We start from the raw sequence: 26,681 nt of genomic DNA on the forward strand, positions 1-26,681 counted from the left end.
AATGTTTGTCATGGCTCACAGATGTGAGGTGGGCCTATGTGGAATGGAGGGAAGGTTGCTTGCACAGTTATTGGGTGAAAGTTTGAGGGTAGAGTAACCTGGTAGTAAATTGTCAATGGTGTGTGTTACACCTAAAATAGTACCCATTTCCATTTCCTGTGACACACTATGATCTGTGTTGCCAAAACAGTAAATGTTTTGTCATAATAAAGTATTTCTGAAATCCTTGTGTGTGGTTTAATATGTTTATTGTGGCATAGGAGATGTGTTCTCACATTTCTAAATAATTGTTTTGGGAATTTCCATTATTTTAAATATTTTCTGTACAGGGCAGGTCACAAAGTGCACATGGACAACGAAATACCACTTTCCATACAAAACAAATAGATGCCCATTTACTATTTAAGTAATACCTCATTGGACCTAATTTTCTTTGACTCCTCAAAGTGAAAGAGCTCAATAATGTCACTGGGGCTGAATAGAACAATGTGGAAGAAAACAATGGGCAAATTAAATGTGTCTTGAACTAGAAATTCTGGCCCTGAAGACTATTGAAAACATTTGTGAGGCTTATATGTGAAAAATAAAGGAAAATATTCTAGAACTTAAGGAGAACAAACATGTTGTATGAAGAGGGTCACATCCTTTTGATACCACAGAAAACATTTTGATTTCCTGTTATGCTATTGAACATCCACCTGCTTAGTATAGACATATTTAAATAGGTCATGAATTGCTTTCCTACTGGTATCTCTTTTACCTCAATACTACTTACCTGTTATAAATTACTTATTGCCTGTTAATATTATGATTACGTATTTGTTGTTGTAGTGAAAAAGAATGAAGACTTCATGTGAAGTGGACTACTAATACTGCACAGCATAATGAATACAACTAATACATCTTTTGAAACTGAACCACAAGACTTTAATCCTCCCAACAGACCACCAGAATCACCACAAAGTCCAAAAGCTCTCCTATTGGCTAGCAATATGCCTTTGGAGCCTTTCAAAGACATTGCTAGAAAGAAAATGACAGGGCCTGTGGAAGAGGAGGGTAAGTTGTAATAACAGCTGTTTTTAACCTATCACATATGATTATTGAACACCACAGGCTGCAATCAATAATGATAATCAACAGCTCACAGAAAATGAAATATAACTACCAAACACCACACAGGAGCATTGCAAACATATGGCAGAGCTGAATGTTCACATATGCTATCAGTGTAACAATAGTTTAGAGGCTCGAGAAGATTACTTCATGGCTGAATACCATCATAGAAATGCACACAACACATCTAAAGAGTATGTAGAACATACATATGTGGTTGTTCCTGGACCTTCATCTTTAGAGAACAGCTGTTCAAGCAATAAGGAGTTTCCATGTTTTAAACATTCATGCACCGTGTGCCAGGCACCATTAGGTGCCTGGCACAGGGTCCATGGATGTTTGTGAGGCACCACATGTGCCCATCAAGCCCCATAGTGGAGGCCAACAGGGGACAGGTGCCCTGCTATATGCCCTAAAGTCCCATTCCGCCTACCTGTACATGGCAGTCGGACTGCCATGTACAGGCCATGGGAAACAGACCAAAGAAAACAGACCTTGTATTCCCTTTGGTGGTGTCTGAGCAGACACTGCCTCTATTGTAGGGATTATGGTCTGACCGCTGCTTTAAAAGGCTTCTTGAGCCCATCTGAAAAGCAGCAGTCTGTCCCTACGACTGATGCCTCCGATTGCCAGATTTGGACCACTTCTATGGATGGTGGTGGGACAGCCACTGACGGGCTGTCAGTTGTAGTCTCACCGCTATCATAATGAGGTGCTAAGACTTGAGGAACAGGTAATCTGGACCTCTACATTCAGGTAGCACTACAGCAATGTTCCCACAGGTCTAAGTCAATATAGGTTCTTCAAGGGGCTCATCTTAGGCTTATAGTTCATGGTAGTGGGGTAGGACCTAATAAAGGTTAAATTATGCCAGTGTAACTCGTGTAATTTGCCACATTATGTGATTAGGTGCAGTTCACGTCAAAGTTTTACAGTGAGTGTGCAGCAATAATGCAGAACACAAGTGGCTGTTGCTTGTGCCACTTGTGTTTTATGCAATAGTTATTTTATAGCAAAAAACATCCTTGCTAAAATACAGCACTAAATGACAGACTTGCATTTCTTGTGACTACAGGGGGTTAACTGCAAGAAAGGGGGGTTGCTGTTCTTTCCCCGAGAGACGCTGCATTTTGTTTCCCTGCTCGCCAGTCCTGCCTGTCTGCTCGTCTCCCTCCCGCTGCCGCGCAACCACCCCTGAGCGGCCGCCAAGCGGAGGGGGACCAGGGACACAGACCACAAGTCCCAGCCTGCACAGCGGCGGAAGCCGACGACGCCCATACTTCCAGCGCCAGGAGGCGCATAAGAGGGAGAACTGCCCCTGTGGAGCGGGGGGTTAACTGCAAGAAAGGGGGGTTGCTGTTCTGTCCCCGAGAGATGCTGCATTTTGTTTCCCTGCTCACCAGTCCTGCCTGTCTGCTCGTCTCCCTCCCGCTGCCGCACCACCACCCCTGAGCGGCCGCCGAGCGGAGGGGGACCAGGGACACAGACCACAAGTCCCAGCCTGCACAGCGGCAGAAGCCGACGACGCCCATACTTCCAGCGCCAGGAGGCGCATAAGAGGGACAACTGCCCCTGTGGAGCGGGGGGTTAACTGGAAGAAAGGGGGGTTGCTGTTCTTTCCCCGAGAGACGCTGCATTTTGTTTTCCTGCTCGCCAGTCCTGCCTGTCTGCTCGTCTCCCTCCCGCTGCGGCACCACCACCCCTGAGCGGCCGCCGAGCGGAGGGGGACCAGGAACACAGACCACAAGTCCCAGCCTGCACAGCGGTGGAAGCCGACGACGCCCATACTTCCAGCGCCAGGAGGCACATAAGTGGAGAACTGCCCCTGTGGAGCGGGGGGTTAACTGCAAGAAAGGGGGGTTGCTGTTCTTTCCCCGAGAGACGCTGCATTTTGTTTCCCTGCTCGCAAGTCCTGCCTGTCTGCTCGTCTCCCTCCCGCTGCCGCACCACCACCCCTGAGCGGCTGCCGAGCAGAGGGGGACCAGGGACACAGACCGCAAGTCCCAGCCTGCACAGCGGCAGAAGCCGCCGCCGCCCATACTTCCAGCGCCAGGAGGCGCATAAGAGGGAGAACTGCCCCCGCGTCTCGGGATCGCGCGCGGGTCTGCGCCGGGCGAAGCCCGGGCAAAGGGCGGGCCCTCTGTGGCCCTCAGAGGCCGGAGGAGGACGGGACGGGGCCACCCCCCTTGACTCCATCATACTGCCAAGGTAAAAACTTTAGCTCCCTGACATTTCGGCAAAGGATTACCGACAGGATTTAAATCTAATATTAACCTCACTATTTCTTGCGGTCGTGTTACAGCTTAACGTTGTACATCCCACAATGACTCACAAGGGAGTGACCAATAAATCCATCTCCCGGAGAGGTTTGCAGTCAGGGTCACAGGTTCTTTGTAGGCCATCTCCATCCACCGCCCTAACGAATGAACCTGGCAAGACCAGCATATCCACCAACCAACCGTCCGATCCAACGAATGGTATAGCGCAACAACTCTCGCTGTTGGACGAGTTAAACTCCCTTTGTAAAACAAGGTATGCCACTGTGGAACCCAGAAATGTAACTACAAGTCCCTCCCCTTGCCCCGCTAAAAGAACCAGTTTGTCAACTCCAATCGCTAACCCTCTGTTACATCTTCCCCAATTCATTGTTAACACACCAAACACGGTTTTTCCCCAGCCCTCAGCTAGTAAAAGGAAGTGGGACGGGGTCAAGCCCACAGGGAATAAATCCAAACAACAAAAACTGTGTTTTAGCTCCTCACTCACTGCTACTAACCCCTTTCCACAACTGGAAGAAAAAATAGACCAATTGGTAACATCCCTCAATTCAGACCTTTTGTCCCACATCGAACAATTGGTTAGCTCACTCATTTCCCCCCCTGATTGTCAAAATTTCCACCCTACAGGATAGGTTGTTGGGAATAGAGAAATGTATAAAGGCCAATCAAATTCGTACTGAAAAGTCTGTAACAACAATCTGTCCCAACTCACCTGGTCCAAGCAGTAACAATCAAACTCACCTCCCAGTCCCTACCCTTCCACCCCCTAATGCCCCTATAGTTAATCCCAAATCCGGCCCCTTAAAATATATCGCTACAAGAGTAGAGCCTAGCAATACAACACACACACAGCTACCCCCGGAGGCTGTACCCTTTGTTTGTGTTCTTGCGGGAGCCCCAGCACTCAAACGTGGAAAAACTGAGCGGGAACAAGACCTACTTAACAAAGCCATGCACTGGTTAACTAAAAACAGGCCCCTGCCCCTAGGTTTGGACGGTACCATCATGTCTGTTAGAAGGGTGGGCTGGTTAGGCCCCCTAAAAAAAGATATTGACGGTGATCTTGACTTAATAAATTTTAGAAGCTGCTCAGTCGTTCCCTACCTGCGAACTTTGTACCCCCGTGAAGGTGTTGGCCCAATATCCGTCTGGGATCTACGTGACTTTTACCCAAGCATGGTATATACCGCTCATACAAAACCAAGGGCAGAGTAAGCACACTCGAAGGGCAGAAATACAAGTGCACTCTGTTGCCATGGTTTTTCCGCCTTTAATCACCCCTTAACAATGTACATTGGTCATGGGTATGGAAAATCATGAACTCTACTATGAAACAAAGGAACTAATTCATGCTGCATAGACCAATGTTTTATACTCTTGCCATTCTGTCCTTTTGTATGTAACTTTTGTCATGAGTGTTTTTAAATGTATGCTTTTATGATTTTAAACAAAAATCGAATAAAGCTGAACTGAATGAATGAATGACTACATGCAATTTCACATAGTTTTCCCAAAGTAACTATGGCAACCAGGGAATGGGCATTCACCTATTCCGTAAGGGCCAAGAGGTGATCACAGGTGGGAGTACGTCCTCCCGTGTTATATACTGTTCTACTAGAAGTACCCCATGGTCTTGTGAACGCTGTTCACAAGTGCTTCTAACTATCCCTGGAATGTTAGATAAGGGAAGGTCCCAAATGAAGCAAATTAGTTGTTACCCATTAGGGAGTGGGGAAGGAAACACTTCCTTTTGTTTATACTACCCTCACACACCCTAGTGGTGTTATGCTTCATCATCGGGTCACCCTGACCCTAAGGTCCTGTTGAGAAGTTGCCTGGGGGGAATTAAAGATTAAAATTCCGCAAACAGGTCCCAGTATCCCTTTATTCGTGGACCTGGTAGGGATATTAAAATGCTAAATAAGGGGGGACATGGGTTATTTTATGGTCCTATGACCCTAGTGCCAACATGTTTCAGTCATTGATTGGCCCAAAGGGGCCTGGACTTTCATCAGGGCAACAAGGGTTGTCCTCCCAGGTTAAAGTAAAATGGGGAGTACCTCTTCTACTTTTTGTATCTTAAGGGCAGAAAGCTGCTCCTTAAATGGAAACATCAACTTATTTTGTCTTTAGTCATTTATTTACTCCATCTGTAAGTAAAAGAAAGAAGGGGATCATAGTGTAACTTTATAGTATGAACTCGACACTTCCCATATATGATGTACTTATAATTACACCCATGCTGTCTATTCGGTAGGGTGTCCGGGTGAAATCACTCAACATACCTGAATGGTATGTGTCTCCAGTACCCTGTGTCATTGCCACACACAACTCGGTGATTTATATAGTGATGTCGATATTCTCACTTCTGTGCGGCCATAGTCCCGTAAGAGAATTACTCTAATGTCCCTCCATTCAAACTACACCATGCTATAATCGATCACTGTGGTTATTCATTCATATATTTCATGCAACACATTTTCCCTTACCCCTCTTTAGGAGAGAATGTGCATCACTGAGGACCCCAGGATTTGAGGGGTAGCCCTTTAGTCAAACTCTGTTGATGTTTAAAAACATGCCACGCTGGAGAAAGTAACCAGCGGGGAAGAAAGAAACACCCATAAACAAACACGCTATTCTCTGCGCAAACGTGATGCCCATGGAAGTCCCATGGACTTGGAGATACATTTGGTCTTCGAATTTGAAGAAATTCTCTGTTACCCACTTCACTGTGACTCCCATTGCCAGTCTTCCTTTTGTAAGAGATCTTCAATGACACGGGGCTTTCTTCCTGAGGAATGCTGGTATTTAGCGCCTCAACATCCAAACATATCATGAAGTTTTCCTCTGGGTTGTATTCAAGGTCTGCAAGAAGATAGAGTAGATGTTTGGTATCTTTGACATAGGATTTTATCCGGGAGACCAGTGGTCTGAGGAACAGGTCTGTATACTTGGATAGGGGTTCAAGAAGAGGCCCTATGCCGATACAATGGGTCTTCGGGGGGGGGGGGTACTTTTGCCCTTCTGTATTGTGTAAAACCAGGGCACCTTGGGGGTCATCTGAGATCAGAAAGTTGTGTTCTTTCTTGGCAATACAATTATTTTCCATAGCAACTGTAGTCAGAGTTTCAACTGTCTTCCTTATGCATGTGGTGGGATCCCTGTTAATCTTTCTGTAGTACTTCTCATCGGCCAGGAGATTCAGACATGCTATCCTGTAAGCGCTGGTGCTCTGTATAACCATTGCCCCACCTTTGTCGGCGGGTTTGATGACTATGTCAGCCCTAGTACTCAATATTTTCAGAGCCTCTCATTCCTTTTTGCTTAAGTTGTTAAACGTGTCCCTTTTGGGTTGGAGCTGTTCAATTATTTGGACACCCCATCCTCGAATGGGATAACTTCTAAAGGCATCAATGAGGCTGGTGGAAAAAAGGTGGACTTGGGGTGGAGAGGAGTATAATCGCTATCCTCCTCTGGTTTGTCTTTGTCAATTAAGAATGTCTTAATACGGATCTTGCGAAAGAATAATTTCCCCAACATTTTATGTCATTGTGCAAGAGTAAGTTACACAAATTTCACACACTCCCACATTTGGGTAGCACCTCACTACCACTGCATACCAGTGCATCCTAAAGGTTAAAAATTGCTATCACTCTGGTTGAATAAAGTTTTCTTTGTTAGGAAAGAATGTAGGGTTACTCCAAAAAATACTCTTAATTGGATTACACCTGCCTGACACTAATGATGTAAATTCACCATCTGTCTTCTCAAGTGGAAATCCATGTGTATTTCCCTCTGACAGGACCTGGAGGCCTGGCACCAGAGGCAACATAAAAGCTGTAGACAAAAGTGGTGTCCTTGACGTTTCTATGTGAGCAGCATCCACCCCTCCTTCTTGCACTCACTTCATACTAAAATAATGCTTCAGATGATCTAAGGTTAAACCTAGGGGCCCATTAGGATGTCGGGCGGATTGCCCCCGCCAGGCTGGAGGTAGCCACCGCCAGCCTGGTGGGGGCAATCCGCCCGACATCCTTCCCTGAATTCCCCCGCCATATTAGTATGGCGGGTGAGACCACGGCGGAAGAAAACACCGCCCACCACTTTTTCACCCCAGTCGCCTTGTGGCCGGGGCGGAAAATGTTGAATATGGTGGCGGTGTCTGAGACACCGCCAGCCATATTACAATGGCAAGAGTGCAATGCCTTTCCGTGGCGGCAATGCCGCCACGGAAAGGCAGGCGGTCTTCACTCTGGGGGGCCCCTGCGGGCCCCCAGAGTGAAGGTGAGTGGGGGGTGCACACGGGGGGTACCTGTGGTACCCCCCTTCATTTTCATTTCCAAAGCGGCAGGCACCGCGCAGTGCCTGCCGCTTTGGAAATGAAAATGCTGTGATGTATTGTCAGCATTGTGGCGGGCGGTGCAGAGAGCACCGCCCGCCACAATGCTGAGAATACAGGATGTGCCCGTCACTGTGGCGGGCACATCCTAATGGCACCCCCGGGACCCCCGCCATTCAGGCGGGCGGTCCCGTTTTCCGATAGGGTGGCATCATGGACCCCTTAGTGTCATGTACATTGATCTTAATCAATTCTTTACCCTCACTTGTCAATATATAAGTAATAATTACTGTAAAAGTAATATGAACAATGTTCACAGACATTCACATTTATTAAAACACACAGTAGGTTACTGGATACATTTTGCACAAGATCCTAAAATGCAAACCTCTTCCTGCAGGTACTGCAGTTCAAAAGTCAATAATGTAGTAAAGACAGAACCAGGGTTGAGAGGTTGATAAGGTTCTGCCTTGAGAGTAGATGTCTGGAAGGTTAATATAGAAATGGATTCCCTTATACTACAACTGGACCTGCCAAACAAACACTAGAATTGCAGACTGGAGGAGTGATAAGGAGCCCATTAAACTGAGCCAAATAAAAACAAATTGAGATGATCTAGATAACAAAGTAAACTATGTTGGGAATGAAACAGCTGCAAGACCAACAGTTTCTTCTGGGCCTTCATCCTTACAAAATATCTGTCCAAGCAAAAAGGAATTTTCATTCCTATACCTCTACCACCACCCAATGCTAAAAGTATGCTTTAGAAAACAGACATCTATTAAAAGCCAGCATTTCTTCTCAGTGTGTATAATTCTGGCTCTAAATGCCCAGCAAACCAACTCTCTCGCAGTCTTAATTACGTGCCTACAAATGTGATTATTTTAATTTGTCCTAGTAACTTATACTCATAAAATACCGAGGCATGCAATCTAACATGTGGATGGGCAATGGGGTCATCAGATTACATAAAGATAGCCGTAATGTTTCAGATAATCAACCATCTGAACACTTGAATCCCTGTATGTTTAGCCTACATTTACACAATATTGCTGATGAAGGATCTGTTGTTGAGAGGCTGGTGGTAAGAGACAGCCTAGCTGTCTGTTATGATTAGCATATGAATCAATGAATAACAGGAGTCTGTAATTTGACTCACATTAGACTCTGGCCCCTGTGTCTACCATGTTGGTTGTGAAGCTATGGTGGATGGTACAGAGCTAGAATATCGATGTATAAAAATCGATATATAAATAAATATTGAGGTAAAAATATTGTGGGTCATAAATAGCGATGGAAAAAATATTGTGGACAAGAATATCGATTGTCAGGTAAGTAATATTGATTAAAAAATATCGAAGTGTTAAATATCATTTACAAAAATATAGTTGTTAAAAATATCAATTTATTATTAATGTTATGTATTTTAGTGTATTGTATGAGAATTATTTATATTTTTATTATATGTGTTAACAATTTAGTAGTTAATATTTTTTGTTTAAATAAAATTTAGCATTTTTAGTCCCGTAGCGGGTTGTGGGTTTATAGAGGAATAGGGTGGGAAGTCATTTAATAAAATAATAATAGTATGCTAATTAGTTGTTAAATAATTTAAATTAATTGATTAATAATTAGTATGGAAATTGTTCAATTATTTTTAGGTGTGTGTTGTGGTGTTTATAGGTGTAATTGGTGAGAAGGGTGAGAAGTAATCTATTTTTTATTGATGAATTATTAAATATTTGTTAATTAATTTGTATTAATTAATTAGTCATTAGTAATTGTGTAATTACATTTATGTGTGTGTTATGGATGTTATAGTGTTAAACAATGTGTAATTAATGAACATTTATTATCTTTTTTAATTATAATATATCTAAATTTCAATATTAGTTATGTTAATAATGGAAATTAAATGTAATACCAATGTTGATTTTTTTTTTTATTGGTGGGGTATCCAGCACTTTCCCTACTGTTGCACTCACTGGAGTGGGAATAGTAATTTTTACCCCTCCCCATCCAACACTTTCCCTGACTTCCACTCACTGGAGTGGGAATAGTAATTTTTACCCCTCCGCTAGCCAACACTTTCCCTACTGTTGCACTCAATGGATTTGGAATAGTCATTTTTACCCCTCCGCTATCCAACACTTTCCCTGCTGTTGCACTCATTCGAGTGGGAATAGTCATTCTTACCCCTCCGCTATCCAACACTTTCCCTACTGTTGCACTCAATGGAATGGGAATAGTAAGTTTTACCCCTCCGCTATCCAACACTTTCCCTGCTGTTGAACTCATTGGAGTGGGAATAGAAATGTTTAAACCTCCACTATCCAACACTTTCCCTGCTGTTGCACTCATTGGAGTGGGAATAGTAATTTTTACCCCTCTGCTATCCAACACGTTCCCTACTGTTGCACTCACTGGAGTTAGAATAGTAATTTTTATCCCCTCCGCTATTCAACACTTTCCCTACTGTTGCGCTCACTGGATTGGGAATAGTAATTTTTACCCCTCCGCTATCCAACACTTTCCCTACTGTTGCACTCAATGGAGTTGGAGTAGTAATTTTTACCCCTCCGCTATCCAACACTTTACCTGCTGTTGCACTCACTGAAGTGGGAATAATAATTTTTACCTTTCGCTATCCAACACTTTCCCTACTGTTGCGCTCACTGGAGTGGGAATAGTAATTCGTACCCCTGTGCTATCCAAAACTTTCTCTACTGTTGCACTCAATAGAGTTGGAATAGTAATTTTTACCCCTCCGCTATCCAACACTTTCCCTACTGTTGCACTCACTGGAGTTGGAATAGTAATTTTTATCCCTCCGCTAGCCAACACTTTCCCTACTGTTGCACTCAATGGATTTGGAATAGTCATTTTTACCCCTCCGCTATCCAACACTTTCCCTGCTGTTGCACTAATTTGAGTGGGAATAGTCATTCTTACCCCTCCGCTATCCAACACTTTCCCTACTGTTGCACTCAATGGAGTTGGAATAGTATGTTTTTACCCCTCTGCTATCCAACACTTTCCCTACTGTTGCACTCACTGGAATGGGAATAGTAATTTTTACCCCACCGCTATCCAACACTTTCCCTGCTGTTGAACTCATTGGAGTGGGAATAGAAATGTTTAAACCTCCACTATCCAACACTTTCCCTGCTGTTGCACTCATTGGAGTGGGAATAGTAATTTTTACCCCTCTGCTATCCAACACTTTCCCTACTGTTGCACTCACTGGAGTTAGAATAGTAATTTTTATCCCCTCCGCTATTCAACACTTTCCCTACTGTTGCGCTCACTGGATTGGGAATAGTAATTTTTACCCCTCCGCTATCCAACACTTTCCCTACTATTGCACTCAATGGAGTTGGAGTAGTAATTTTTACCTCTCCGCTATCCAACACTTTACCTGCTGTTGCACTCACTGGAGTGGGAATAATAATTTTTACCTTTCGCTATCCAACACTTTCCCTACTGTTGCGCTCACTGGAGTGGGAATAGTAATTCTTACCCCTGTGCTATCCAAAACTTTCTCTACTGTTGCACTCAATAGAGTTGGAATAGTAATTTTTACACCTCCGCTATCTAACACTTTCCCTACTGTTGCACTCACTAGAGTGGGAATAGTAATTTTTACCCACCGCTATCCAAGACTTTCCCTGCTGTTGCACTTATTGGCGTGGGAATAGTAATTTTTACCCCTCCGCTATCCAACACTTTCCCTGCTGTTGCACTCACTGGAGTGGGAATAGTAATTCTTACCCCTCTGCTATCCAATATTTTCCCTGCTTTTGTTATTATTGTGTTGTGAAATGTATATTTTATTTTCTTATAATTATTTGATGTGTTAATTAATTATAGGGTGTTTTATTTTATTTCAAGTTATTTATATATGTATATATTTTATTTTAATATAATTTAAAACATTTAGAAATTAAATAAAGATACTAGTTATTAAAATGTATTTAAGTAAATCTATGTATATGTACACTTTTTTTGTGTTTATCTTTTTTAAATTACTTTTTTTGTTATATGTATTTAAAATGTATTTTGATGTCATTCATTTAAAAAAAAATATTAATAATATTTAATATATTTGTTTAAGTTATATATATTTTTAATTCAATATTTTTTACATTCATATTTTTTACTTCTATATTTTGAATTCGATATTATTGTACTTACCTGTTTAAGTATAGGGAGTCAATATTTTTCTAATCAATATTTTTACATTGACATTTTTGTAAACTATATTTTTTACCTCGATATTTAAACATGGAACGGTGGTGGATGGCCCAATATTAGGAAATGTTACTTTGTTGCTCTAAAAGAGTGTATTGCTGGGGTAGATGTACATACGCCTGACAGTAGTTAGTGTATTTAAAACTGAGTATTTAATACATCCTCAGACTTTGTGTACTGTTGCAGTACTCATTACTTCTCCAGCACATAAAGATACAGGATTTGCTCAAAAGGAAAATACTTGGAAACCATGGAAAAACTTAGTGCTCTTCATCTGTTCCCTAATTTTATCCGTACAAAGAAGTCTAGTATCTCTACTTCTCTCTGTATTCACAAATCATCTGCATGAAATATTCAATTGTAAGTAAACTTATACTAACCTACATATACATGTCTTCTTGATACTATGACCCTTAATATGTTGTCCATGATATTCTGGTGGCACAACATTCAGGACTCAAGATTAAATTGGATAACCATCCCTCGTCTTTTCATAACTTTTTAAACAGCAATAGTTAAAATGTAGTATTGCATGACTCACTAAGTTAGTACAATTACTGGGGGTGAGATCCCGTGTAAATGTGGTTTTAATCATGCCAGCAAACATCTGTGTTCTGGCATACATGCATAACTCAAGTCAATGAAAGAGGAATAGATGATACTAAGGGCCTGATTTAGAGTTGGTGTGTCTTTTGATTTAGGGTTTGGCAAACAGGGTAGTCTATCACAGATGTGAGTGATATTCTGTCTGCCTTATTACCAGTGCAGTGTATCCTAAGGACTTTTAATAAAGCGGAGAGCATAGCCGTCACATTTGTGATGGAGTACCCATCCACCAAACGCTAAATTAGCCCCATAGCAATAAATCTCTTGGAGAAAGTCTAAGTGAATATTATGCCAAGTAAAGTAGCCAAATAAAGGAGTTTATTCACCTAAACAATAGATAAAATTGAAATACTAAATCATTAGAGCCTTAGTCCGGATTTATTGGAGGATTGCCCAGTTAAAACTAAATCCAGTGTCTTATCTTCCAATTTTTGCTATGCCAAGATATTGGGGATTGCAAATTACGTACTGTAAGTCTGTGGTAACACTAATCATGTTCAGATAAAAGAACAGAAAATAAAAAGAATTCTTCAAATATCACTCTTGCCACAGTCAGTGAAGAAGTATATTTTGATCAGGAGAATGCATCAAGGACTGACCAGTTAACAATATTTTGGGATTTACCATAAGTCTACCTTTTGACGTATCCTGTAAGTGTTTTCTCTTGAATCATATCAAGTGATTTGCTTAGTTTGAAATGTAATCAAAGTACCTTAGAATTTTGTGTTCCAGTCTACAAATCTGAATGTCATTTGTCTGTTTGAAGGTTTAAATCACCAGAACACTTCATGTGAGTTTGGGGCATGTGTACAAAGAATGGATTTGGTAAAAGTGAACTCAAATTGCGCACCAACCTTTATTGAATCCATTCTGTTTTTGTGAACTGAATTATGTAGTTAAAGGTTGGTTCACCGAAACCCGATTTGTAGTGAGCCACAATTTGACCTACCTAATGAATATTAATGCGGAAGGACACAAATTGTGGTCCACTATAAGTGAAAGCCATCACTGAGATCAGCATACCACTATGTTTGCGAATGCTTCTCAATAAACTCATTTATGCTTCATGACCCCCAAAGGGCAAATATATTTTTTATGCAAAAACACCTATGCAGCATGTTTTAATATTGCCTGATATGTATATCCAATGTTTCTTTGATATTTTTCTCATTGTGCACTAAGTGAATGTATGTGTGCACATTACCCTAATTAGTGTGCAGAATCAAAGCAAGCAGTGGGCAATCACACGAGTGCCTAAACATGAAAATGTCTACTTCTGTGTGGGGTTTATGGTAGGTCTAGGAAAATTTTTAATTACGCCAGAGTAATCACAGTAATTTCACATTTCTCTTGTGTAGCAATTGTTCTATGATCATATCACAAATGGAAACCAATTACCGGCAATCATGTCCTCCTAACTGTAATTTGAAAGCATGGGTGAAGTATAACTTTATCATGACATAGTTTGTAAAACTGTACTCCTCTGCCCTGAGCACAGATCTGAGCAGAAATCCTAAAAGTTATAGTTTTAAATTTAAAAAAGGAATTAGTCAGGAGCCTTGGTATAATTGACCTTCTAACGTGTTATTTAAATATGCTATGAGAGTGTTATGAAATTCTTCTTTATTAAGGGTATGCATACTAAATGTTTTAAACCAAAACTTTGATAAAACTCGAAACCCATATCTTTACTTTATAGTGAATTCTTTATAGTGAATTCTCCTGGAGAGATTTTCAAACCCTATTCTTATATTAAACCCTAAAAGAGCTATCTCATACTAGTACATTACTTTTTCCAGGTAAAATTGTAATAATATTTTCAAGTAGAATTCTTTCAATGCAGTTGGTTCTAACTCGGTATATATCCTGAAATTTGGTGGATAACCAGAGCTGTGCACCAGGTCTGCTAACACTCTGATCAATGGTAATATTCATTTTATGATGAGTCAGAACAGCTTTACTAAGCAAGAGGGCCCAGTTTAAACCTGAGGCACTACCACATAGGAAAACACCTGCCATGACATACAATTCTGCATAGAAGATGTAGTTTTCTGTCCTTTCAGCGATGACAAATTGAGTATGTTGAAAATAGGCCCTCTCTGCAGGGTCTCCCCCAAAAACTTTGTCTCCACTTTTTCTCACCTCATTCTGTTGGCTTAAGGACTCCGAGCACTTTACCATGCTAAGCAGTGCTGAAGTCTTGTGCTCTCTCCCCTAAACATGGTAATATTGGATTATCCCCAGTTGGCATATTTAATATACTTATAAGTTTTAGTAAAGTGCATTCCATGTGCTTGGGGCCTGTAAATTAAATGATATTAGTGGGTCTGCAGAACTCATTGTGCTACCCATCTAAGTAGCCCTCTAACCGTGGGATTACCTTATTCCATTTTATAAGTGTAACTCCCAATTGGGAAGAGATAGACTTTTGAGTTTGGTGTCTCTGGAATCACAATTTAACATCCAAACTTATGGTGAAGTTGGATTTTAAATAGCAATTATGAAAATGACACTTTTAGAAAGTTTTCATTTTCTTACTTCAGCAATTTGGTGTTTGCTGGCTGTCTCTGATCACTTGTCTGGGATGGTTGACAGCTGGGCTTTGTGTATTCCCCTAGACAGCCACACGCAATGGGAGCTTAGATATGACTTGATGGGTCATCCTGGAAGGATGGTAAGGAGGAGTTGGACCCAGTCCCGCATACATCTGAAAAGGATGTGTCCTGTCCCCACACAAAGGGCTGCATACTCACCCGTTGTGAGTCTGGAGCCAGAGCAAGAGGGGGAGGACCTCTCTGCACTTTAAAGACCTGCCTTTGAAGTCTCCCCCACTTCAAAGGCACAACTGGGTATGAGTATTGGACCTCTGACACCACCATTTCACTTCAGTCCACTTCTGGACATGTAAAGGCTCTGACAAGAAGAAGAACTGATGTGCTGCTGAAGGACTGCCACTCTGCTGGAATGCTGCCTTGCTTCCTGCTGTTCCCCTTCATGGCTGAGATGGACTGGACCTGCATCACTTGAACCCAGAGTGACTCCAAGTGTTAGCTGGCTGGCCTTATGATCTGAAGTCTTAGGGATATAAAAGACTTCCAACTTACCTGCTTCTGCACCAGGACTCTGCTATCTGTGATTCTGCCCAGCCACGTCATATGAAACCAGTCCTGGACCCTTAGAAGTGGGTCTAAGGTGCTTGCTCCAGTCAAAGTCACATAACCGCTATCAAACCGGCACATCAGTGCAGTTGCATGGATCAGAACCGGCGCATCAACCCCCTTGCATGGATCGGAACTGGCGAAATACTCCTATTGCGTGGATCAGAACCAGTGCATCCCTCTTGTTGCATGGACCAGAACCAACGCATCACCCCTGCTGCAGGGAGGAGCCCGGTGCATCGTCCTCGGAACCACCACTGCACAGTTCTCTTTCCAGTATAAGGTTCTCCTATTCCGTCAATGGCATCCTCAATGACAATGCCAAAATCTGCGTATTGCAGTTCTTTGCTCATCGGAGCTGACGCAACGCTGCTACGCAGATCAGGACCAGCGCATCAACACCACTGCGTAGATCAACATTCGATGCATCACCACAGTTGCACCGCTCATCTTCGATGTCAATACAGCCAGGACCAAGGTACTTTTGTTCAGCAAGCCTCACTAGGACCCTGCATCCGGCTATGCTCCATTGCAGTCAGCCTGAACGTTTGACTTTGTCCTGGTCCGACACAACAAGTTATCCCAAGTAAGTGCTTATTTCTTAAAAGTTCATAACACAAGATTTTGTCATTTTGGTCTTGTTTTTTTTATTAAGCTAAGTTGAATTTTTATTACCTGGTGTGGAATCTTTTTGTGTGGTGTGTTCACTGTTTTACTGTTTGAAGTGTTGCACAAATACTTTACACATTGCCTCTACGTTAAGCCTGACTGCTTTGTGCCAAGCTACGAGAAGGTGAGCACAGATTAATTTAGGGTTTGCCTGCTTCTTACCCTGACTAGGATTGTGGCTGCTGCTTGACTTGGGTCCATACCCCAGTCAACCTACAATGCAGTTTCTAACATCCCTTTTTTACCACTGCTCCTCCCATTTGTCGGTACCCAGAGAAACATTTTTCCTGATTAAAAGATTTAGTAAACCAAAAAATGGGTGTTTTGTTGAGCTCTCTATAATGCTGTGTACCGGATAGTGTAAAGAAAAAAATTCAGAAATTGCATTTTTTCCAAAACAGCAGAGGTATGCTTATTGTTAAATGTTCCCATACAGGATTTTCAATCTAAACAGACATTTCTCAGGCTGCTTTGAAGGCCCTGGCTTCCATCTGAACATAACATTAAGGAGCCAGGTGTATTTTTACACTTTCATCTATTACATGTCATTCATCAGTAATATATGCCAACATTAAGGAACACGTAAGAGAGATTTACTGAACAAGTGGCAAAGAAAAGGCACAAGTTTTAAGATGACGAAAGTAAAATATCATATACATATGTATTTTTTTAATATTTTATTGCAAACTTAGGGCTCCATAAAATCACATGATATACATAGTGTTCATCATCCAGTGCCACAAATTTCATCAACATCACATACATCATTAATACCTGTGTTAACATTATGCAAACTCTGTTCCGCCCCCTCCCCCTTTAATCGGATATCTGGCCAGTCTCCATGCTTGGTGGTTCGCAGATATACCCTCTGAATTTATTCCAAGCTCCCCAAACTCTTCCCCATTTTTGAGGACATCCTCGATGTACATATGCCGCCCTCTCCGCCACCATAGCTTCATCCATGTCTTTACACCACTCTGGTAATGTAGGTGACTCTCCTGAATTCCACCTCCTTGCAATATTCCGCTTAGCAAACATCAGTAACAACGATACCCAGTCTTGCGTCGGATGGCTAAGATCATTTGGTTCACACATGTTTAGCAGGCATCTCTTCGGTTCTGGTATCAATGACAGCTCCACAGTGTGTGATACAGTCCTCATTATCTTAAACCAAAACGCCACAATCTTCGAGCACTCCCATATAGTATGACAGGAAGTGCCCTCTTTCCCTCAGCCTGGCAGGCAGAACTGATGTGAAGCCGTTCCTATTTTGTAGAGAGTCAAAAATTATCATATTTTTGTTATGAAACAAAACTTTGAGTTTAACACCTAATCTGGGAGTGTTGTCATGTATGGTGGATCATAGAACTAGAGTATTCAACTTTATTAAGAGATAGGATTTAAGCGAGTCAAAGTGTGCTTCAAAATCCAAAGCTAATGAAGATCAAAATATCTGCAGAGTCAGTGTGATGCCCTAAGCTACATTTTGAACACAGACCTTATCCATTGTTGTTGGGGCAGACTTGCATTAGTGTTAGTAGGTTAATGCCTCGGTTCACAGATTGAATCAAATGCTCTGAAACAAGGGAGTAGCCAGAAATTGAAAATACCCCTCCACTTTGAACCAAAGGACCTATACCAACCAAGCAAGTAAAAAAAGCCATTGTGACCCTGCTCAAAAGAGCTCTCTTGTCTTTTCCATCCAAGCATCTATCCATTCATTCTTTCATTCACTCACTGATATCCACCATTTCACATTTACATTCTGTTATCCATTCATACTTTCATTCATATTTAAGTCTATCACCATTCCGTCCCTTCGTCCATCTATCTGCCTACCCAATTCCAAACCTATCAATCCATCTCCAAAGCTATCCATCAAACCCCCTGTCCTTTCACTCAGCCATCCCTCCATCCACTCTTTCACTCATCCATTTACCCATCCTCTCGCTCACCCATACATCCAACCTTTCATTCCATTCATTCACCCTTTCAATCCATCCATCCTTCTGTTTCCTTTCACTCCATCTATTCACTCCGCCATCCATCCTTTCACTCATCCATCCACCCTTCCACGCATCCATCCATCCTTTGATTAATCCATCCACCCTTTCACTTCATCCACCCTTTCATTCTTCCAGCCATACATTCGCCCTTTCATTCATCATCTTTCCATCCTTTCATCAATTCGTTTATCCACTGTCCTTTTCACTTTTCCATCTATTCTTTCACTCTTGCATCCATCCACTCATCCATCCATCCATCTTTCCACTCATCCAGCCATCCTTTCACTCATCCATCTATCCTTCCATCCATCCATCCTTCCTCCCTTTCATTCATCCACCCACCCTTTCACTCATCCATCCATCCTTTTACTCATCCATCCTTTCAATCATCTATCCATCCATCCCTTCAGTAACCCATCCATTGGTCCATCCATCCACCATCCATCTACCCACCCACACTTTGACTCATCCATTTATCAATTAACTTACACATCCATCCTTAGATAATCCTTCCACTCAAACATTCACTCACTCACACTTTCATGCGAAATATGAGCCTTATCCGCCGAGTTGCACACAGATTAGGCCCCATCAAGAACCCCACCCCCGCTATAGCTGCTAAAGGTTGGGTTCACAATGCCCCTCATCTGAAAGCTGCACTTCTGCCGGTTTACTGATTCTTCATTGTAGGAGTTCATATTACTACTTATTAGTGTTAATTAAGATGGACTAGTGACTAATGTTGCCTATGTTTACACCATCTGTGATGCACCTCCTTCCTCCCTTTTTAATCATGGAAATGCAGGCCTGTTACAGGCACTTCAAACATCTAAAACAGAAATGGTACCTGAGGCTTTTGTTAAAGGCATGGCAGACATCTTCTTTAGTATGATGTTAATGCACAGGGCCATGTAAAACTTTATTTCAAACAGTGTTGTTACTGCTCTGTGTGTAATTGCTGTCCCCAGTGCCTTGGAGGCCTGCTCCCAGCTTCTTTCTGTACAATCAAAAAGAGGGTGGCTTGGCAGATGCGCAGATTTGTACAGAAGAAGTATTATAGGCGTTGCCCTCTTCCATTGTACCCACTATCTAATTTCAATAACACAATAAAAATATTTTCTGTAAAGTACTGGAATGCTGTCAAACTTGTTTCTGTGATTTACTTTTGTATTGTTGTATTACATTTAAATACATATAAATTTCCAAATGGTTCATCTTCTTTATACATTTTTATCATTTGTAAATGTTCAAGCAACTTGGCATAGACCTTCTAGTCCGAAATAATGAATAATATTGGAAGAGGGGTCCCTGCCTTCCCCTGGAATTACAATAATATAAACTTCTGCTGATGTTCTCAATACAGTTCTTTTTTTAAATAAAATGATCAAATAGTTTGTCCATAGTATTTAAAAGATTTAGATGTAGATTTTTTATAGAATGCATTATTCAATCCATCACTGACTGTTGCTCTCTCCAAAGGAATTTGTTCTATAAATGTTTTCATTTCATTGACAGAAAAGTTTTTTTGGTATTCATTGCTTATGAAAGGTGGAATAATATGCTCCAGGTAGCCATCAATTTATTTATGTCTACCAATGAAAAAGAGGTATATAATGTAGGATAATTAATAGTCTTCCAAAATGCCTTCTATGTTCTTGTTGCTATATTTGATAATGCCACTTCCGTCTTGATGAAATCTATGTGGTTCCTTGCTTTTTAAAGTTCAAGTAGGCCAACATTTTCCATGCTCTATTAGTTATACATGTATCCCTCTTTCCTTGATAAGATTTTGTTATATTCATATCTAATCCATTTTAATTTTAAGAAAGTATCATAATGGTTCAATGATACATATAACTTCTCGAAGCTTTTCATTTATTTTCATTATCATTAAATTATTTCATCTTCCTGTTTTCCAATTCAAAAAAAAATTCTTATACAGACTCCTCTCACTGTTGCCTTCATTGTGTCCCACATTGTTGCATAGTCTTGTATGGAGTCTTCAATTCATTAAAGTATGAATTGAGAGTATCTTGAAATATCTTGAGATGGATAGCATTATTAAACATTCACCGTTTGATTTCCATGGCTTATTATTTACTGTATTTATTGAGACAACTGTCTAAATTGTAACAAAGGCATGTTCAGGAATGCAAAGACCTTTTAGCCATTTGTTTACCATTAAATAATCTAGTCTATAATCTATGATAAGTGGGGGAATGCAAAAAGTGAGCTCTTGCTCTATGAGAACCTGCAATCTCTACTGATTACACCGGTTTAGTGTTTGCATATATTTAGTGAGTGCTTGGGAGCTCTCAGTGACCTGCCTTTGTTACTGATTTACCTATTGAGTATATTATCTATAGTTAAGTTAAAATCTCCATCCACAATAATAAAAGTTCCTTCGCAATGGAGTTCCAAACTTCAAGCTAAACACTGCAGCCAGACACGTTTTAACATTGCCAGTGGATGAATCTTGGTTTTTCCAGGTGAACAGGAGCTGAGTGTCATCGGTGTAAGCAACAACTTTAGCTCCTAGTTCCTCTGCCAGCTGAATGAGAGAAGTCATGTACACATTGAATAGCAGTAGACTCAGTACAGACAATTGTGGGATACCTGTCAGAAGGGCTCGGGAAGTAGACGTAAAAAAGGGAATCCATACTTGTTGTGTACGACCTTCTAAAATGGATTTCAGCCACTCACCAACAGTACCCTTAATACCCAATTTCTGAAGGCGGGCTAAAAGAAGTGAGTGGGGGACAGTATGAAAAGCGGCAGAAAGGTCCAACAGGATCAAAACTGCCCTGCCCCCAGCATCCACAGTCTCACAGATAGCTTCTGTGATTTCCACCAAAGCAGACTCCGTGCTGTACAAGGCCTCAAGACAGATTGAGCCGGATGCAGAAGGCCATGCTGTTCAATGAAAAGTCAACTGCTTATTAACTATTTTACCACATACTTTGGCAATAGCAGAGAGATAGGACGATAGCTGGCTGGAAGGTTAGGATCCAGAGTCGTCTTTTTTATAAGAAGGATAAGCAGTGCCTGTATCCGCTCAGTGGGAACAGAGGCCAATGTAAGCAAGGTATTAATCAGCAGATTAAGGAGAGGATTGATATCAGCAGCCGCGCTAGACATCAGTTTGGCGGGACAGGGATCCTTGGGGGAGCCTGATTTAAGAGAGGATAGAGTGCCCAGGGAGTCCGTCAGTGATATAGCGTCAAAAGTAGAAAAAGTGACTTTAGCAGGAGAAGTAATTAGTTGGACTGGAGGCACCGCAGTGGCTTGGGCATCCTGGCTGCCGAATGCCGATTGAAGCTCCCTGACTTTATTAATATAAAAATCTGAAAGTTCTTCACACCAATCGGGAGAAGGGTCATGGGCATTGCTCATAGCTTTAGGTGTCACATAATTTCTCACAATATTGAACTATTCTTTAGCGTTATTGCCAGACCGGGCAATACAGTCAGTATAGTATGCATGTTTCGCTAGTACGATAGCAGCTCAGTATGATTTTTGGGCTGTTTTCAATACAGTTTTGGCCTCAGTACTATAGTTTTGCCTCCATCTCCTTTCCAGCCTATTACAAAGGTGCTTCTGTAATTTAGGCTCGGGTAAAAACCATGGATTGGACAGCGGCGGGTTCCGACCTTTGGGTCTGACTTGCGAAGTGAGATCTGCCACCACTTTCTCAATCCATCTATTAAAATGTGAAAAAGCGAGACAGAAATCCGCAGGGTGCTGAGGCTGACAGTGAGCCAGAGCTTGACAGAAAGGAGCCGGCTCTATTTTATGGGTCGCCTCCCCGTTCTCGCCCAACAGGGTCTAAGCGAATAAGTCCCCCTGGCAATATGCCAAGAGAAGGGGTTTTGAAAGTGATAGTACCAAATTACTTGCAGGGGGAATGCCACTATAAGAGGCAAGCTGGAACAGATGACATCAAGCGTGTGGCCCCAGCAATGAGTTGGGGCAGTAAGGTAGTCCTAAAGCTGAGTCGCATGCAGCTCGGGTAGAAAGTCGCGTGTATCACTCCCATCCATATTATCCAGGTGTATATTAAAATCGCCTAGGAGCAGAAAGTGAGTATAGCCTACAGCTCTGGGCATAATCCGGTTATTTAGCAAGTTAGGGAAGCCACCAAAAGTGCCCGGAGGACGGTAAAGTAGACACCCCCCAAACAATAATGGGGAGAGTTTTCACACAGCAATCCAAAGCCTAGTTGTCAGGTTGGTCTTTTAATTCATTAAAATGGCACTCCCATTCTTCCTTCACCACCACTGCAACTCTTGCACAAAATGCTGTAGTTTCATTTATAGATGTAGTAAATGCTTTGTACCTTCACTAAAAAGAAAACACATTGGTTATTACAGCATGCACAACACAAAAGGAGACTTACTGCACCTCAATAATGCTGAATTCTACACACTGCATAACATTTTAAATGTCATGATCATGTGAGTCAACTCTCTCAGGATTCTGCAGAACTCCACCAAGAAAGTTTGTTCTTGGTGGTAATCGCCATATCATCATTAGACTTTAACTATACCAAAGGGCTAGTGTTACACTATCACTATATGTTTGACTGTAAGCATGAATGGTTTTGTCACTTGACACTGCACTTGAATAATTCTTGCAGGAGCATCTGCATTTGCAGCTGAGACCTCACTTTTCACTCATCCAGCGGGGATCTCCAGTAGGCAGGCCCTGAATGGGGTACCCAAAACTGACCTGGCAAAAATGCTCAAACCAGCCCCACTCCCTTCCTCTCTCTTACCATCCATCCCCTTTCTCTCGTCACTTTGTCCTCCCCTTTCGGGTCACTTTCTCTCTACCTTCCTCCTACTTCCCTCGCTTTCTCTCCCTCTTGAAGCCTCCTCAAGCCTGCTTCAGTTAACACAGAGGAACTGGGGCCTCATTTATGAGGCTGTGCGTCACTTTTACGCCGCTGGTGCGTCACTTTTTGTGACGCACCAGTGGCGTAAAAAATGCACCTTGTTGCGCCATATTTACAAAGTGACGCATCTAGGTAGATGCGTCACTTTGTAAACCCCTGCGCCACATTATACCTGCGCCAGGTATAATGTATGAAAGGGGGCGTATTGACGCAAAAAAGGGTCGTAGAAGTGACGCAGTGAAATCTATGTGATTTGACTGCGCCACTTCTAGGACACAAATGCGTCAATTTCTTACTCCTGCCTCACAGCAGGCGTAAGACTGGCGCAGGCCCTTTCACATGGGGCTTGCCCCATGTGAAAGGATACATTGCTGGAGTTGCGTCACTTTTGTGACACACTCCAGCAATGCGTCACTTTTGCGCGATACAGATACGTCAGAAATACTGATGTATCTGTAACTCCTTGCGCAATGATGCGTCTTACTGTAAATATGACGCATCATTGGTGGTGCAAGGAGGGCGCAGTGAAAAGTGACGCATCGCTGTTTTCACGCAGCGATGCGTCACTTTTCAAAAATGAGGCCCCTGGAGCGAGCCAAGGATTATAAAACCGGCCTCCAAACACTCCTGCCCACAAGGAAAATGCCCAGTTGATAACAAATTTTACCTATGCCTCTAATGCTGATTAAGAAAACAATTAATGCATAAAGACGGATAAACCAACATTTATTTGTTTACCCAGACAATTGATTTATGTCATTACTTTTTTTTGAGTTTTTAGAAAAATAACTTATAGCATTTTTAGACAGAGAAAGAACATCATCAACTTCAACTTAAACCATACACCATTGTTAAAATAAACAATATATGCAATTGATATGTGTAAAAAAATAAACGTACAATACAAATGTGCTCTCAAATTACAAAAACAACTCAATGTGAACAAATCATTAAACAGTTGCCAAGGGACAGTGCAAAAGAAACTCTGGTTGACAAATGAATTAAATGTCCAGGGGGTAAACGTTGTGTGATACCTCCCACACTCCTGTACCAATGTTATTATATTTGGGTATTTGTTTAACACAGGGAATGTAACAAATGACAATGGCACGATTCCTTTAATGAATAAATGGATGCCGACGCGTTTCGAGTCTCACTGTATTAGTCACAAGACTCTCATCAGGGCAGGATAAGTCATATCCATAGGAACTGTTTGTGAAAAAAACAAAGGGGAGAGAATACTTTTAGAAATTGGTCCTCTATCCAAACTTGCCTATATATAAGGCGCATCAGACGATGCTGCACACCTTAACGGACCATGCGTTTGCTGGTCTTTTAAGAATGTCGTCAATTTCCATGGGTATCAACCTGCAACAGAGTGAGATACCATTGAAAGACCCGTATCAAGAGTACGGACTGCAACCGCAATTGCGGGCGAGTTGTAAATCAAGAGGTTTTACCTTTATTATAGGTCTGGCGGTAGCTCCAAATGACCTCATAGATCGAGTGGATTTTTAATCCCAAAGTCGAATATTGTTTTTATCTGGAAGGCAATGTATAAACTACGTGTCAGTGAAAACCACCCAATGATTTTTGACCCAAAGGTACGCCACGAAAATCCGAAAAAAACATGGCTTACTTGTCGGGAAGACGTCAAAGGGGCGGAAGATGGATAATGCTATCACGTGAATGACCAATGTCAGTATCCTGCAAAAAAAGCAGAATAATTGACTTAACTTTTTGTTACTGGGACAAAAAGGGGTGTATTCTAACAGTGCAGATCGTAAGTCTTAACGTTCGTTGTGCAACTGCACGCATAGTCGATTTCTCTCGCCGGCGCCTTGGGGCAAACAGAGTGACTCGTGCATGCGCGGTTGTAGTCAAACAATCGGCAATGCGGTCACATGGTGTATGTTTGGCCAATCTGGCATGTCGGAGATTACATGACGGATACTGTGAATTGTGGGAGTTGTAGTATTAATTGAAAAAACATGTTGAAAAAAACATGTTGAAAAGAACGACATAGGGTTTTATTTACAGTATGTTGGAAGGGGAATTATACCCTATTCACTTCACTCAGACAGTTCAGACCTTTATTTACGCTGTCAAATCTCATTATTAGGTATGCCTCTTTACGCAGGAGTGCAGCCTCAACATTTGGCGATTGATGTTTAGGATCAACCCATGTTAATACTGTCCACTTAAAATCATTTTCCCCATGGTTGTTGGCCAAAAAATGTTCAACCATAGGTGCAGATGGTACTTTTTTCTTTATTCTGGAACGATGTTGAGTGATTCGTACTTTTTTAGATTGGCACGTTTTGCCAATGTACCCTCTGTTGCAGGGACACACCACGGCATAGACCACATTGTTGGTCTTGCAGTTTGTGAACATCTCCTGTTTCCATTTGACCCCGTCATGGACAAACACGTTACCTTCCAATGTCGTTGAGCATGATACACAGTTGCCACATTTATGATGCCCTCATATAGGTTTTAAGTTCCATTGTGCTATCAAGTCGCTCTACTGTTTGGGGATGTAACTATCTGCTTTTGTCACTTGTTGGCCAATGCTCATGTTTTTGCGCATAGCCAAAATGGGTTTTTCCAACGGGTGTTCCAAATTTTCCAATAGGTGCCAATTGCTCAAAATGATCCATTTCAATTGGTACGTGTGCGACCCAAAAGTTGAGACGCAAACCAATTTATTGAGTTCACCTTTTTCTTTTGTCTCAAGAAGATTTTCCCTAGGGGTGAATCTTGCCCGTTTTTTAGAATGATGTAAAAGTTTTTTTGGATAACCCCTTTTCGTCATCTCAGCGCAAAAATATGTCGCATGATACTCAAAATCTGCCAAATCTGTGCAATTGCGTCTTATTCACAACAGTTGTCCAAAAGGGAGATTCTCTTTCAAGCACCGTGGGTGTGAGCTTTTAAAATGAAGGATGGTGTTTCTTTCAGTTTCTTTTTTGTGTAAACTGGTTGTTAGACTGTCATCGCGGGTGCCTACTGTGATGTCAAGGAAGGTCATTTTGCTTCGACTGGATTCCATTGAAAATCTGATATCAATGTGTCTCGAATTGTCCATGACGGGGTCAAATGGAAACAGGAGATGTTCACAAACTGCAAGACCAAGAATGTGGTCTATGCGGTGGTGTGTCCCTGCAACAGAGTGTACATTGGCAAAACGTGCCAATCTATAAATGTACGAATCACTCAACATCGTTCCAGAATAGAGAAAAAAGTACCATCTGCACCTATGGTTGAACATTTTTTGGCCAACAACCATGGGGAAAATGATTTTAAGTGGACAGTATTAACATGGGTTGATCCTAAACATCAATCGCCAAATGTTGAGGCTGCACT

Source organism: Lissotriton helveticus, chromosome 11, assembly GCF_964261635.1.
Source record: "Lissotriton helveticus chromosome 11, aLisHel1.1, whole genome shotgun sequence".
Lineage (NCBI taxonomy): Eukaryota > Metazoa > Chordata > Amphibia > Caudata > Salamandridae > Lissotriton > Lissotriton helveticus.